The sequence below is a fragment of the Dromaius novaehollandiae genome, chromosome 28 (genome assembly GCF_036370855.1).
Source record: "Dromaius novaehollandiae isolate bDroNov1 chromosome 28, bDroNov1.hap1, whole genome shotgun sequence".
Taxonomy (NCBI): domain Eukaryota; kingdom Metazoa; phylum Chordata; class Aves; order Casuariiformes; family Dromaiidae; genus Dromaius; species Dromaius novaehollandiae.
Genome location: NC_088125.1, coordinates 92492 through 105544, shown reverse-complemented (window position 1 = coordinate 105544; position 13053 = coordinate 92492).

The window sequence follows — 13053 nt, the reverse complement described above, 5'->3', positions numbered from 1 at the left end:
AAGGATGGTGGGTGACATCTACTGGACAATGTGTGGTAACTTTGCCGATAATGAAGAAGCTGATGAAGCAAATACATGATAGCACCCACATGGGAGACGAGTCACTGGTTGAAACAGTTAAAAGATTTGCTGTGGGAGTCAGTATGCTAATAATTGCAAAGGGTATTACACAAAAATGTGAAATCTGTCTTAGAAATAATCCCAAGAGTCAGAAGAAGCCCCCCCCCAGGGGAAGTAAAAAGGGGCTTCATGCCTGGGGATTACTGGCAAATTGATTTTTCTGAATTACCAAAATGTAATGGATATAAATATTTGTTGGTAATTGTTGACACCTTTTCAGGATGGCCTGAGGCTTTCCCGTGTCGTACCAATAAAGCCAGGGAAGTAGTAAAAATGTTATTAAAAGAAATTATACCAAGATTTGGGGTACCAGAAGGGTTTTCTTCAGATAGGGGACCTCATTTTATAGCAGAAATAGTACAGGAGACCTCAAAAATGCTACAAATTAAATGGGACTTACATACCCCCTGGAGGCCACAATCCAGTGGAAAAGTGGAAAGAATGAATCAGACAATTAAGAGACAGGTAGGAAAATTGTGTCAGGAGACTCAGATGAAATGGACTGATGTTTTACCTCTGGCATTATTAAGAATCAGAATAACCCCAAGGGTTAGGCAGAAAGTTAGTCCATTTGAGATTCTGTATGGTAAACCTTACACTGTAAATCTAACTGGAAATGAAATTCAAATGCACATTAAGGGCGATCAAATTTTAAGTGATTATCTCTTGTCTATGGCAAAGGTTCTTACTTCTCTCCGTAGGTACATCCAGTTAAGATCTCCTGTACTTTTAGATTCACCTGTACATTCATTCCAGCTGGGAGATCAAGTGTATCTTCGGACCTGGAAGGATGAGCCATTGGTAGAAAAGTGGAGAGGACCATATCTTGTACTGCTAACAACAAATACTGCTGTGAAACTGCAGGGAATTGATTCCTGGACCCACTACATCCGAGTGAAAGCAGTACCTCGAGAGCCGTGGAAAGCTGAACAAGTTCATCCTTTCAAGTTAAAAATATATAAAGATATATGAGTTGTATTGGAAGCGAATTGGTTTTAAATTTAGATTGTATTCAGGGAAGAATTGCTTTAATCTGTTTGTTAGGAATAGGGTTAATATTGTTGTTAGGATCTCTGTGTAAAAATGATGTTCTCCTTAATAACCAGGGGAGAAATGTGGTGGTTAGCTTTTCTAGGTTACCTGAGCCAAACAATTAAAGGGAATCAGGAAGGATTTTGGAGTCACAATCTCCATTTGGAAGTAATTTCGAAATCTATGAAGATAGTTAACCAGAGGGATTGCTGGGTGTGTCCCCACTTCCCTGAACATTCCAACAAGGGCTTCCCCCTAATTGGAGTGCCTCTTAATTTTTCCTTTCTGGAATTTATGAAACAGATAAGAAATGATAGTGATCAAACGAAATATGATGAAACAACCGAACAGGAATGGGAAGTCCAGAGTGTGACAGGAGATTATTATCAATGTATCCGAAGATGTAATAATAGTAATAGATGGTGGGAGAAAACTGTACCTTATGGAAAACAGCCGATCAACTGTACTGGAGCCATTAAGGCAGGGAGTTATGAAGATTGCTCTCGGATCCCTGCAATAGGTTATAAGTGGCCAAGTAAGGAACTAAATGGGTGGCGTGTTCCGAAAGGTAGTGGATGGTATTGGTTGTGTGGGAACAAGGAAGGAAAGTGCTACCTCCTAATTGGTCAGGGACGTGTACTTTAGGGGCAATAATCCCTTATGTTACTATAAGAAAAGAATTGAGTAATAAATATCAAAAATCCTGGCTAAGAACATTCATGAGGAGACAAAAGAGGGTCAATAATCCTTTAATAGAGCGACCTACTAGGTTTCAGTCATTCGTAAAGTGGCTGTTTCCACAATTGGGAGTGAGTGAACTTGAAAAAGCAATAGTAAATATTTCAGCAGTTACTGAAAAAATAGGGAACAAAACCTCTGATGCCATTGCAGCTTTACAAGAGGAGGTTTCAGAAACTGCTAAAATAAGTACCCAAAACAGGATGGCTCTAGATATGTTATTGGCATCTCAGGGAGGAGTATGTACAGTAATAAATACTAGTTGCTGTGTATATGTGGATCAAAGCGGGAGAATTTCTACCGATCTAAATGAAATCTGGAAGCAGACTGAAATCTTACATGGGGTTCAGAAAGATGATACTTCTTTCGGATTTGAAGAAACATGGAAATGGTTGACTTCCTGGTTCCCTGATGTGAGCTCATGGGTTAAAAAATGTTTAACAATTTTGGGAATGGTGCTAGTAGTTTTTGTATGCGTTTATGTAGTGATTCAATGCATTTCTAAGTGTTTTACAAAATTAATATGGGAAAGATTTTTAAAAGAGTGAGACTAATATGAAAATGATCATATAAGTCTCAAAGGGGGGAATTGTTACAAGACAACCCTGAGAAGCTCAGAAAGAATGTTTGAAGTAGGTAGATTTGGATAACTTCTATCTTAGATAGAATTTGCTTAGCATGAGTAGCCGCACACTTGCTTAGCATGAGTAGCTAAATTTGCTGAAGCCTTAGGCCGCGCTCCTAGTTCGGTAAGAAAGGGCCTCAGAGCTGGTGCAGGCTGGAAAGATAAGGGAGTTACAAGCAGTCTGCAAGTCTGCATTCCTGTGCCCCACTCTCCGAAAGGGAGGATGTCAAGGCTGAGAAATAAGGCCTGTCTGGGCGCCAGGACCTTGGGAAGCAAAGCCTCCTCTCACTGTTGAAACAGTGCTGATTAAGGGGTCTGGATTATGTCCTCTTCCTCAGGACCTTGGGAGATAACACCTACTGACCTAGCTGGGGCAGTGTTAATTGATCAGGACCTTGAGGAGAAGGGGTGGGATCCAGGGAATGAAGAAATCTCTAACCAATCAGTGTAAAAGGGAAAGTCGTAAATCTGGCAATTTGTGTGTATAAATGCTACTTGAAAAGTTGGGGGTGTGTGCTTGATTTGTGGGAAACCACCGAGCACCCAGGCTTGCGCAACTCTGAAATAAATAAACAAATGTCTCTCCTGAGTGTGTAATTATTGGCTTATTGCACACCGGGCAACGAATCCGCTTTTCGGACAACAGTTTTCTGGCGACCCAGGTGGGACTCTCGCTGTAAAGCCTTGCCCGGATCGTCTTGCCAGTTCCGGTGGGGAGACACTGCTCATCGGACTCCAGCGCGCACCGACCGTTTTGTTCGGGGACTCCGTGAGCACCCTCCCTGGTCGGAACAGGTAAGCGACTCAAAGGTGCAACGCAGTAATTATTAAGAGACATTGCATAAAGGGTATGATACAAGGGTAATTGGTTGTGGTAACCAAAGGAAAGCTTTGTACATGTTTGGACAGTGACGACTGGAGTGTACGAAAGCGTAATTGGTAAGAACGTTCTTTTAAGGGAATATGGGAACAGGACAATCTGTGGGGGTATCCTCCTGTTCTCCTTTAGGATGCGTCCTGAAACATTGGAGTAAGTTTGGTGGGAATCCTTTAACAAGGAGAAAATTAAAGGAATACTGTACTCAGTGGTGGCCAATGTATAAACTGGAGGATGAGGAAAAATGGCCAGAAATGGGAACGCTAAACTATAATACAATCTTGCAACTTATGTTGTTTTGCAGAAGACAGAACAAATGGGATGAGGTCCCATATGTAGATTTGTTCTTCTCTCTGAGAAATGATCATGAAACTAGAAAAAAATGTAAGCTGTTGATCTCTGACTCAAATGTGTTAATGATGATAGGAAACAGAGAAAATGCCTCGGTGTTGCTCTGCTTGTAGCATTGGGAAGAGATGTTTAAAAGTGGGTGATGAGGAAGAGGATGTACAATTATTGGTCTCTCCGGAAAGAGATCAAGACAATGTCGATAGCAGAAATAAGGGAAGTGAGGCATGTAGCCCGATTGCAGGCAGAACTCGGGCTACTCGGGCTCAACAAAATCCCGCGATTCAGGTCCCGCTGCATCAAGCAGTCGGACCAGACAGGATGCCTGTGTATGTGAAGGTCCCTTTTTCAACTACAGATTTAATGAATTGGAAGGAGTCTGCCGGGTCGTACCGAGAAAATCCAGAGAAGATGTATCAATCCTTTAAAATGATAATTGAGAATCATAATCCAGATTGGCAGGATTTACAGGTGCTTTTAAATACTTTGCTTGCACCTGAGGAGAAAAGAATGGTATTAGACAAAGCTCAAGAGGAGAATGAAAGACAAAATGCTAGAGACGGACCAGACCATTTTATGCCGGCCCAGGAACCGGGTTGGGATCAAAACACAGGGGCAGGCAGGTTAATGACTAAACAGTACCAAGAGTTAATATTATATGGGGTAAAGCATGGAGTACCTAAGCCCAAAAATATTGCAAAACTATATCAAGTCGCACAGGGTAAGAATGAGGATCCCTCTGCATTTTACGAGCGGTTATGTAAAACCGCCCGAAAATGGACAGACTTGGATCCCGAGGACGAAGAGAACAAGATGACTTTTACTACATTATTTGTAGGACAATCAGCACCAGATATAAGGAGAAAGCTTCAGAAAGTAGATGGTATGTCGGGGATGTCAATATCGCAATTAATAGAAATTGCATATGAGGTGTACAATAACAGGGAAGAAGTAGAGAGAAAGGAAAAACAAAAGGAGAAACTGAAAGATAAGGGGCAAAATGCTGCAATCTTGGCAGCTGCATTTGCCCAGGCACAAACTCCCTCTCAGGGAAGGGCTTTTCAGAAAGGACAAGGACGTGGAAGAGGACATAGAGTAGGAGGGAATTTGGGAAATAGAATTCCACTGAGGAGAGATCAGTGTGCAATTTGCAGGGGGAAGGGGCACTGGAAAAATGAGTGCCCGAAGAGACAATCAGATCATTGGAAACCTCAGTCTGCATCTGTTCCAGAGGCAGGTTTGCTCATGACTGGTACAGAGGATTCAGACTGACGGGGACCGGGGGTTGAGGAATTGGATTCCCCAGCCGAACCCCTGGTTTCAGTAAAGCTGGGGAACGAAACAGTTAAATTTTTAGTAGACACTGGAGCAGCGTATTCAGTACTAAATAGCTGTAAGGGACCAATGAGTAAATTCTCTATGCCAGTAATTGGGGCCACGGGAAAGCGAGAGGTCAAACCTTTCATTCAGCCAATTAAATGTGAAATAGGAAATAGGGTGTTAACACATGAATTCTTATACATGCCAGAATGCCCATTACCCCTAATGGGGAGGGATTTACTGAATAAACTGGGGGCACAAATAACCTTTGATCAAAGCAAAGTTAAGGTGCACATTCCACAAAGTAACGCCTGGAAGGCACAAGCATATATGTTGCAGAAAGCACTGGATTCCGAACAGGTGGAGGATGGACCAAGCGAAATTCCCTCTGAAGTAATGGACGCAGTAATCCCTTTTGTGTGGCAACGGAGAAACCTGGAAGAGCCAGATGTGCAGAACCGGTAAAGGTGGAATTAAAACAAGGAGTTAAACCGGTAAGGCGAAAACAGTATCCCGTGAAGTTAGAGGCCCGTGTTGGACTGGAGCCTATGATTAATAATTTCTTAAAGTATGGACTGTTGCGAGAATGTCAATCCGAGTACAATACTCCAATCCTGCCTGTAAAAAAACCACGTTCACAAGAATATCGTCTAGTACAGGATTTGCAAGCTATTAACCAGATAGTCATTGATGTGCACCCAGTGGTACCCAATCCATACACTTTGTTAACAACGATAAATGATTCCAATGTCTATTTTACAGTATTGGACTTAAAAGATGCTTTCTTCTGTATTCCTTTGGAGGAACAAAGTCAACAATTATTTGCCTTTGAGTGGGAAAGTCCTACAAGGAGACGCAAAATGCAGTTGTGCTGGACAGTACTCCCGCAAGGATTCAAGAACAGCCCTACAATTTTTGGTAATGTACTTGCAAAAGAATTAGAATTATGGCAAGATAAGAAAGAGACCACTACCTTATTACAGTATGTGGACGATATCTTACTGGGGGCAGACACTATTGAAGCAAGTAGAGAAAAAACCATCAGTTTATTAAATTTGGGGGGAACAGCGGGATACAGGGTGTCTCGGAAAAAAGTACAGATCATGAAGGAAAGCGTAATCTATCTAGGATTTGAAATATCCCAGGGGGAAAGAAAATTAGGAATCGAAAGGAAAGAAGCGATTTGTCAGATCGCCCCCCCAAAATCAAAAAGAGAACTCAGGGGATTTTTAGGAATGGCTGGGTGATGTCGCCTGTGGATACCTAATTTTGGATTAATGGCAAAGCCTTTATATGAAGCTGTTAAGGGGCCGGGAGACTTGCTGGAGTGGACTCCAGAATGCTGAAAAGGATTTGATGAAATCAAGATTGCTGTCATGAGTGCTCCTGCATTAGGACTTCCAAACCTAACACAGCCATTTGAGCTTTACGTACATGAGAGAGGGCACCAGGCTTTGGGAGTGCTTGTACAGACTTTAGGAAATTGGAAAAGACCTGTGGCTTACTTTTCAAGACAGCTGGATAAAGTGAGTGCAGGGTGGCCAGGATGCCTCAGAGCAGTTGCAGCTGCTGTGCTGTTAATACAAGAGGCACGAAAATTGACGTTGGGACAAAAGGTGACTGTTTACGTGCCACATGCTGTTGCAGCAGTTTTAGAACAAAAAGGGCATCACTGGTTATCCCCGAGTAGGATGGTGCAGTACCAGGCAGTGATACTTGAGCAAGAAGATGTAACCATGAAGGTGTCTAATACCCTTAATCCGGCATCTTTATTACCACTTCACGAAGAGGGGAGGTTGGCTCATGACTGTCTGCAAACTATTGAGTGAGTATATTCCAGCCATCCAGATTTGAGAGATATTCCGTTGCAGAATCCAGACTGGGAATTATTTATCGATGGGAGCAGTTTTATAGTAAAGGGAGAAAGAAGGGCTGGATACGCTGTTGTCACTTTGGAAGAAGAAATCGAAGCAAGATCGCTACCAGCAAATACATCCGCCCAGAAAGCAGAACTGATTGCTTTAACCCGGGCTCTGGAATTATCAGAGGGAAAACGGACTAATGTGTTTACAGATTCCAAATACGCCTTTGGGGTTATACATGCCGATGGCGCAATTTGGAAAGAAAGAGGATTGCTATCTTCTCAAGGGAATCCTATAAAATACAGTAAGGAGATTATGGAACTACTCGAAGCAGTTAATAAACCCAAAGAAATAGCAGTAATGCATTGCAAAGCGCACCAGTCCGGACAGACTGACATAGTTAAAGGGAACAAAAGGGCCGATGAGGCTGCAAAAAGGGCAGCATTATCCGTGTCGGTGGCAGCCTTAGTTCCAGAAAGAATGCTAAAAATGGAAATTCCAGTATATACTGAAAAAGAAAATAAATTAGCAGAAATACTGAAATGCATAAAAACTCCCGAAGGATGGTGGGTGACATCTACTGGACAATGTGTGGTAACTTTGCCGATAATGAAGAAGCTGATGAAGCAAATACATGATAGCACCCACATGGGAGACGAGTCACTGGTTGAAACAGTTAAAAGATTTGCTGTGGGAGTCAGTATGCTAATAATTGCAAAGGGTATTACACAAAAATGTGAAATCTGTCTTAGAAATAATCCCAAGAGTCAGAAGAAGCCCCCCCCCAGGGGAAGTAAAAAGGGGCTTCATGCCTGGGGATTACTGGCAAATTGATTTTTCTGAATTACCAAAATGTAATGGATATAAATATTTGTTGGTAATTGTTGACACCTTTTCAGGATGGCCTGAGGCTTTCCCGTGTCGTACCAATAAAGCCAGGGAAGTAGTAAAAATGTTATTAAAAGAAATTATACCAAGATTTGGGGTACCAGAAGGGTTTTCTTCAGATAGGGGACCTCATTTTATAGCAGAAATAGTACAGGAGACCTCAAAAATGCTACAAATTAAATGGGACTTACATACCCCCTGGAGGCCACAATCCAGTGGAAAAGTGGAAAGAATGAATCAAACAATTAAGAGACAGGTAGGAAAATTGTGTCAGGAGACTCAGATGAAATGGACTGATGTTTTACCTCTGGCATTATTAAGAATCAGAATAACCCCAAGGGTTAGGCAGAAAGTTAGTCCATTTGAGATTCTGTATGGTAAACCTTACACTGTAAATCTAACTGGAAATGAAATTCAAATGCACATTAAGGGCGATCAAATTTTAAGTGATTATCTCTTGTCTATGGCAAAGGTTCTTACTTCTCTCCGTAGGTACATCCAGTTAAGATCTCCTGTACTTTTAGATTCACCTGTACATTCATTCCAGCTGGGAGATCAAGTGTATCTTCGGACCTGGAAGGATGAGCCATTGGTAGAAAAGTGGAGAGGACCATATCTTGTACTGCTAACAACAAATACTGCTGTGAAACTGCAGGGAATTGATTCCTGGACCCACTACATCCGAGTGAAAGCAGTACCTCGAGAGCCGTGGAAAGCTGAACAAGTTCATCCTTTCAAGTTAAAAATATATAAAGATATATGAGTTGTATTGGAAGCGAATTGGTTTTAAATTTAGATTGTATTCAGGGAAGAATTGCTTTAATCTGTTTGTTAGGAATAGGGTTAATATTGTTGTTAGGATCTCTGTGTAAAAATGATGTTCTCCTTAATAACCAGGGGAGAAATGTGGTGGTTAGCTTTTCTAGGTTACCTGAGCCAAACAATTAAAGGGAATCAGGAAGGATTTTGGAGTCACAATCTCCATTTGGAAGTAATTTCGAAATCTATGAAGATAGTTAACCAGAGGGATTGCTGGGTGTGTCCCCACTTCCCTGAACATTCCAACAAGGGCTTCCCCCTAATTGGAGTGCCTCTTAATTTTTCCTTTCTGGAATTTATGAAACAGATAAGAAATGATAGTGATCAAACGAAATATGATGAAACAACCGAACAGGAATGGGAAGTCCAGAGTGTGACAGGAGATTATTATCAATGTATCCGAAGATGTAATAATAGTAATAGATGGTGGGAGAAAACTGTACCTTATGGAAAACAGCCGATCAACTGTACTGGAGCCATTAAGGCAGGGAGTTATGAAGATTGCTCTCGGATCCCTGCAATAGGTTATAAGTGGCCAAGTAAGGAACTAAATGGGTGGCGTGTTCCGAAAGGTAGTGGATGGTATTGGTTGTGTGGGAACAAGGAAGGAAAGTGCTACCTCCTAATTGGTCAGGGACGTGTACTTTAGGGGCAATAATCCCTTATGTTACTATAAGAAAAGAATTGAGTAATAAATATCAAAAATCCTGGCTAAGAACATTCATGAGGAGACAAAAGAGGGTCAATAATCCTTTAATAGAGCGACCTACTAGGTTTCAGTCATTCGTAAAGTGGCTGTTTCCACAATTGGGAGTGAGTGAACTTGAAAAAGCAATAGTAAATATTTCAGCAGTTACTGAAAAAATAGGGAACAAAACCTCTGATGCCATTGCAGCTTTACAAGAGGAGGTTTCAGAAACTGCTAAAATAAGTACCCAAAACAGGATGGCTCTAGATATGTTATTGGCATCTCAGGGAGGAGTATGTACAGTAATAAATACTAGTTGCTGTGTATATGTGGATCAAAGCGGGAGAATTTCTACCGATCTAAATGAAATCTGGAAGCAGACTGAAATCTTACATGGGGTTCAGAAAGATGATACTTCTTTCGGATTTGAAGAAACATGGAAATGGTTGACTTCCTGGTTCCCTGATGTGAGCTCATGGGTTAAAAAATGTTTAACAATTTTGGGAATGGTGCTAGTAGTTTTTGTATGCGTTTATGTAGTGATTCAATGCATTTCTAAGTGTTTTACAAAATTAATATGGGAAAGATTTTTAAAAGAGTGAGACTAATATGAAAATGATCATGTAAGTCTCAAAGGGGGGAATTGTTACAAGACAACCCTGAGAAGCTCAGAAAGAATGTTTGAAGTAGGTAGATTTGGATAACTTCTATCTTAGATAGAATTTGCTTAGCATGAGTAGCCGCACACTTGCTTAGCATGAGTAGCTAAATTTGCTGAAGCCTTAGGCCGCGCTCCTAGTTCGGTAAGAAAGGGCCTCAGAGCTGGTGCAGGCTGGAAAGATAAGGGAGTTACAAGCAGTCTGCAAGTCTGCATTCCTGTGCCCCACTCTCCGAAAGGGAGGATGTCAAGGCTGAGAAATAAGGCCTGTCTGGGCGCCAGGACCTTGGGAAGCAAAGCCTCCTCTCACTGTTGAAACAGTGCTGATTAAGGGGTCTGGATTATGTCCTCTTCCTCAGGACCTTGGGAGATAACACCTACTGACCTAGCTGGGGCAGTGTTAATTGATCAGGACCTTGAGGAGAAGGGGTGGGATCCAGGGAATGAAGAAATCTCTAACCAATCAGTGTAAAAGGGAAAGTCGTAAATCTGGCAATTTGTGTGTATAAATGCTACTTGAAAAGTTGGGGGGGTGCGCTTGATTTGTGGGAAACCACCGAGCACCCAGGCTTGCGCAACTCTGAAATAAATAAACAAATGTCTCTCCTGAGTGTGTAATTATTGGCTTATTGCACACCGGGCAACGAATCCGCTTTTCGGACAACAGTTTTCTGGCGACCCAGGTGGGACTCTCGCTGTAAAGCCTTGCCCGGATCGTCTTGCCAGTTCCGGTGGGGAGACACTGCTCATCGGACTCCAGCGCGCACCGACCGTTTTGTTCGGGGACTCCGTGAGCACCCTCCCTGGTCGGAACAGGTAAGCGACTCAAAGGTGCAACGCAGTAATTATTAAGAGACATTGCATAAAGGGTATGATACAAGGGTAATTGGTTGTGGTAACCAAAGGAAAGCTTTGTACATGTTTGGACAGTGACGACTGGAGTGTACGAAAGCGTAATTGGTAAGAACGTTCTTTTAAGGGAATATGGGAACAGGACAATCTGTGGGGGTATCCTCCTGTTCTCCTTTAGGATGCGTCCTGAAACATTGGAGTAAGTTTGGTGGGAATCCTTTAACAAGGAGAAAATTAAAGGAATACTGTACTCAGTGGTGGCCAATGTATAAACTGGAGGATGAGGAAAAATGGCCAGAAATGGGAACGCTAAACTATAATACAATCTTGCAACTTATGTTGTTTTGCAGAAGACAGAACAAATGGGATGAGGTCCCATATGTAGATTTGTTCTTCTCTCTGAGAAATGATCATGAAACTAGAAAAAAATGTAAGCTGTTGATCTCTGACTCAAATGTGTTAATGATGATAGGAAACAGAGAAAATGCCTCGGTGTTGCTCTGCTTGTAGCATTGGGAAGAGATGTTTAAAAGTGGGTGATGAGGAAGAGGATGTACAATTATTGGTCTCTCCGGAAAGAGATCAAGAAAGTGTCGATAGCAGAAATAAGGGAAGTGAGGCATGTAGCCCGATTGCAGGCAGAACTCGGGCTACTCGGGCTCAACAAAATCCCGCGATTCAGGTCCCGCTGCATCAAGCAGTCGGACCAGACAGGATGCCTGTGTATGTGAAGGTCCCTTTTTCAACTACAGATTTAATGAATTGGAAGGAGTCTGCCGGGTCGTACCGAGAAAATCCAGAGAAGATGTATCAATCCTTTAAAATGATAATTGAGAATCATAATCCAGATTGGCAGGATTTACAGGTGCTTTTAAATACTTTGCTTGCACCTGAGGAGAAAAGAATGGTATTAGACAAAGCTCAAGAGGAGAATGAAAGACAAAATGCTAGAGACGGACCAGACCATTTTATGCCGGCCCAGGAACCGGGTTGGGATCAAAACACAGGGGCAGGCAGGTTAATGACTAAACAGTACCAAGAGTTAATATTATATGGGGTAAAGCATGGAGTACCTAAGCCCAAAAATATTGCAAAACTATATCAAGTCGCACAGGGTAAGAATGAGGATCCCTCTGCATTTTACGAGCGGTTATGTAAAACCGCCCGAAAATGGACAGACTTGGATCCCGAGGACGAAGAGAACAAGATGACTTTTACTACATTATTTGTAGGACAATCAGCACCAGATATAAGGAGAAAGCTTCAGAAAGTAGATGGTATGTCGGGGATGTCAATATCGCAATTAATAGAAATTGCATATGAGGTGTACAATAACAGGGAAGAAGTAGAGAGAAAGGAAAAACAAAAGGAGAAACTGAAAGATAAGGGGCAAAATGCTGCAATCTTGGCAGCTGCATTTGCCCAGGCACAAACTCCCTCTCAGGGAAGGGCTTTTCAGAAAGGACAAGGACGTGGAAGAGGACATAGAGTAGGAGGGAATTTGGGAAATAGAATTCCACTGAGGAGAGATCAGTGTGCAATTTGTAGGGAGAAGGGGCACTGGAAAAATGAGTGCCCGAAGAGACAAACAGATCATTGGAAACCTCAGTCTGTATCTGTATCTGTTCCAGAGGCAGGTTTGCTCACGACTGGTGCAGAAGATTCAGACTGACGGGGACCGGGGGTTGAGGAATTGGATTCCCCAGCCGAACCCCTGGTTTCAGTAAAGCTGGGGAAGGAAACAGTTAAATTTTTAGTAGACACTGGAGCAGCGTATTCAGTACTAAATAGCTGTAAGGGACCAATGAGTAAATTCTCTATGCCAGTAATTGGGGCCACGGGAAAGCGAGAGGTCAAACCTTTCATTCAGCCAATTAAATGTGAAATAGGAAATAGGGTGTTAACACATGCATTCTTATACATGCCAGAATGCCCATTACCCCTAATGGGGAGGGATTTACTGAATAAACTGGGGGCACAAATAACCTTTGATCAAAACAAAGTTAAGGTGCACATTCCACAAAGTAACGCCTGGAAGGCACAAGCATATATGTTGCAGAAAGCACTGGATTCCGAACAGGTGGAGGATGGACCAAGCAAAATTCCCTCCGCAGTAATGGACGCAGTAGTCCCTTTTGCGTGGGCGACGGAGAAACCTGGAAGAGCCAAATGTGTAGAACCGGTAAAGGTGGAATTAAAACAAGGAACTGAATCAGTAGCGTGAAA